Consider the following 4,249-nt stretch of genomic DNA (forward strand, 5'->3'; position numbering starts at 1 on the left):
TCTACTGTTGCAGGGTTCTCAAGAACATAAGCTTCTTCTTCAGAAGATGCCTCTTTAGTACTGTTGGATGCATTTTGCCATCCATTCAGACTTTGAGAAATCATGTTGACTTGCTGAGTCAACATTTTGTTCTGAGCCAATATGGCATTCAAAGCATCAATTTCAAGAACTCCCTTCCTCTGAGGTATCCCATTATTCACAGAATTCCTCTCAAAAGTGTACATGAACTGGTTATTTGTAACCATGTCAATGAGTTCTTGAGCTTCTGCAGGCATTTTCTTTAGGTGAATGGATCCACCTGCAAAATGGTCCAATGACATCTTAGAGAACTCAGATAGACCATAATAGAATATATCCAAAATGGTCCATTTTGAAAGCATGTCAGAAGGACACCTTTTGGTCATCTGTTTGTATCTTTCCCAAGCTTCATAGAGGGATTCACCTTCTTTTTGTTTGAAGGTCTAAACATCCACTCTAAGCTTGCTCAACTTTTGAGGAGGAAAGAACTTAGCCAAGAAGGCCGTTACCAGCTTATTCCAAGAGTCCAGGCTATCTTTAGGTTGTGAGTCCAACCATGTTCTAGCTCTGTCTCTTATAGCTAAAGGGAAAAGCATGAGCCTGTAGACTTCAGGATCTACTCCATTAGTCTTAACAGTCTCACAGATCTGTAAGAACTCAGTTAAAAACTGACAGGGATCTTCTGATGGAAGTCCATGGAACTTGCAGTTCTGTTGCATTAGAGCAACTAGTTGAGGTTTCAACTCAAAATTGTTTGCTCCAATGGCAGGGATTGAGATGCTTCTTCCATCAAACTTGGAAGTAGGTGTAGTATAGTCACCAAGCATCCTCCTTGCATTATTATTTTTGGCTGCCATCTCCTCTTCCTTTTCGAAAATTTCTGTAAGGTTGTCTCTGGATTGTTGTAATTTAGCTTCTCTTAGTTTCCTCTTCAGAGTCCTTTCAGGTTCAGGATCTGCTTCAACAAGAATATTCTTGTACTTGCTCCTGCTCATATGAAAAAGAAGGGAATAGAAAATAATAATAGGGATCCTTTTTACCACAGTAAAATGATTCCTTTATGTTAGTAGAAGAAGAAAAGAATAGAAGAAGGAAAAGAAGAAAATTCAAACTCAGAGAGAAAGAAGGGGTTCGAATTTTAAGATGAAGAGAAATGTTAGTAAATGAATAAATAAATAGAAAGAGATGAGAGAGAAGAGTTTTCGAAAATTAACTTTGAAAATGGGGTTAGTGATTTTCGAAAATTAAGAGAAGAAATAAAATTAAAATTTAAAATTTGAAATAATTAATTAATTAAGAAAATTTTGAAAAAGAGGGAGGTAATTTTCGAAAATGAGAGAGAGAAGTAGTTAGATGGTTTTGAAAAAGATAAGAAATAGTAAAACAAACAAAAAATCAATTAGTTAGTTGAAAATGATTTGAAATTCAATTTTTGAAAAGATATGATTGAAAAAGATATTTTGGAAAAGATTTGATTTTTAAAATTAAAATTGATTACTTGACTAACACGAAACTAAAAGATTTGACTTTAGAATTTAAAGATTGAACCTTTCTTAACAGGAAAGTAACAAACTTCAAATTTTTTAATCAATCACATTAATTGTTAGTAAAGTTTTCAAAATTTTGAAATAAAGATAAGAAAAAGATTTTGAAAATAAATTTTAAAAAATTTTGAAAATCATAAAAGAAAAATGAAAAAGAATTGATTTTTGAAAAAGATTTTGAAAAGATAGGATTTTTCAAAATTGAAAATTTGACTTGACTTATAAGAAATAGCTAAGTTTTGAAAATATTTTACTAAGTCAACTCAAATTTTCGAAATTTTGAGAGAAAAAGGGAAAATATATTTTTTTGAATTTTGAATTTTTAATGATGAGAGAGAAAAAACATAAAAATGACTCACAACATGAAAATTATGAATCAAAACACATGATGCATGCAAGAACACTATGAATGTCAAGATGAACACCAAGAATACTTTGAAGATCAAGATGAACATCAAGATTTATTTTTGAAAAAAAATTTTCAAGAAAAGAAAACATGCAAGACACCAAACTTAGAAATTTTTCATGCTTATACACTATGAATGCAAGAATGCACATGAAAAACAACAAAAAATACAAAACAAGAAAATTTAAAGATCAAACAAGAAGACTTGTCAAGAACAACTTGAAGATCATAAAGAACACATGCATGAAATTTTCAAAAAAGAATGCAAAGGTTTTTAAAAACATGCAATTGACACGAAACTTAAAATTTGACTCAAGACTCAAACAAGAAACACAAAAAAATTTTTTTTTGATTTTATGATTTTCTAATTTTTTTTGAATTTTTCGAAAATTATATTTTTGAAAAACTAAAATAGAGAAAAAATTTTTTGAAAGATTTTTGAAAACTTTTTGAAAAGAAAATTACTTAATCTGAGCAACAAGATGAACCGTCAGTTGTCCAAACTCGAACAATCCCCGGCAACGGCGCCAAAAACTTGGTGCACGAAATTGTGATCATCAACAATGGTGCCAAAGACTTGGTAGCGCTCTCAAACGAGAATCACACTTTGTCACAACTCCGTACAACTAACCAGCAAGTGCATTGGGTCATCCAAGTAATACCTTATGTGAGTAAGGGTCGATCCCACGGAGATTGTTGGTATGAAGCAAGCTATGGTAAGCTATGATAAGTGTATGGAGATGCTTTGTCCCTGTTGAATCTCTGCAACATACTGCTTTCTTACTTTCAATCCTTCATACTCCTTTCCATGGCAAGTTGTATGTAGGGCATCACCGTTGTCAATGGCTACATCCCATCCTCTTAGTGAAAATGGTCCAAATGCCCTGTCACAGCACGGCTAATAATCTGTCGGTTCTCGATCATGTCAGAATAGAATTCATTGATTCTTTTGCGTTTGTCATCACGTCCAACAATCGCGAGTTTGAAGCTCGTCACAGTCATTCAATCCCTGAATCCTACTCGGAACACCACAGGGTTCTAGCTTATACCACAAAGATTCTGATTAAGGAATCTAAGAGATATTCGTTCGGTCTAAGGTAGAATGGAGGTGGTTGTCAAGAACGCGTTCATAAGGAAGGATGATGATGAGTGTCACGGATCATCACATTCATCATGTTGAAATGCAACGAATATCTTAGAACAGGAATAAGCTGAATTGAATAGAAAATAGCAGTAATTGCATTGAAACTCGAGGTGCAGTAGAGCTCCACACCCTTAATCTATGGTGTGTAGAAACTCCACCGTTGAAAATACATGAGTGATGGTCCAGGCATGGCTGAATGGCCAGCCTCCATGAATGATCAATAGTCTCTTAAGATGAACAATAGAATAAAACTGAGACCAAAGTTGTCTAATACAATAGTAAAATGTCCTATTTATACTAGACTAGTTACTAGGGTTTACAAAATAAGTCTACATGCAGAAATCCACTTCTGGGGCCCACTTGGTGTGTGCTTGGGCTGAGCTTGAGCTTTACACATGCAGAGGCTTCTCTTGGAGTTAAACGCCAAGTTGTAACGTATTTTTGGCGTTTAACTCTGGTTCGTGACGTTTTTCTGGCGTTTGACTACAGAATGCAGCATGGAGCTGACGTTGGATGCAAGTTTGCGTCATCTAAGCTCGAACAAAGTATGAAGTTCTGTAGCTCCAGAAAATCTATTTCGAGTGAAGGGAGGTCAGAATCCAACAGCATCAGCAGTCCTTTGTCAGCCTTCTATTAGAGTTTTGCTCAGGTCCCTCAATTTCAGCCAGAAAATACCTAAAATCACAAAAAAACTAACAAACTCATAGTAAAGTCCAGAAATTTGAATTTAGCATAAAAATTAATGAAAACATCCCTAAAAGTAGCTAGATCCAACTAAAAACTACCTAAAAACAATGCCAAAAAGCGTATAAATTATCCGCTCATCAGGTACCAAAGTCGAGCACTCAGATCATTCTTCTCGGCTGCATCTCTGATTCCCTCAGCTATAATTTCATGCACATTGATGTCTCCACCCTTCATTAAGCAATGTACCATAGTAGCTCGAGCAATGTTGACCTTAGAATTGTTTGAGGTTGGGAGGATACATCTCCTCACGAGCTCAAACAATCCCTTGGCTTCCAGGATGAAGTCTCCTCTCCTAATAAATTGTGGCCTTCTATCCAAATACCTTTCCCAATCAGATCTTATAACACACATGTCGTTCAAAATTTCTTCAAGTTCATCATTGTCGGGGCC

General features: G+C 35.0%; 1 non-coding gene across 1 annotated transcript; it reads left to right on the forward strand.

Annotated features, from left to right (window-relative positions):
- The first annotated feature begins 374 nt into the window (after positions 1-374).
- LOC127744440 (small nucleolar RNA R71) lies at positions 375-482 on the forward strand. The gene has a single exon (XR_008005429.1). It is a non-coding gene; the product is annotated as a small nucleolar RNA R71 (small nucleolar RNA).
- Positions 483-4,249: the final 3,767 nt, after the last annotated feature.

The sequence above is a fragment of the Arachis duranensis genome, unplaced genomic scaffold (genome assembly GCF_000817695.3).
Source record: "Arachis duranensis cultivar V14167 unplaced genomic scaffold, aradu.V14167.gnm2.J7QH unplaced_Scaffold_354584, whole genome shotgun sequence".
NCBI lineage: Eukaryota > Viridiplantae > Streptophyta > Magnoliopsida > Fabales > Fabaceae > Arachis > Arachis duranensis.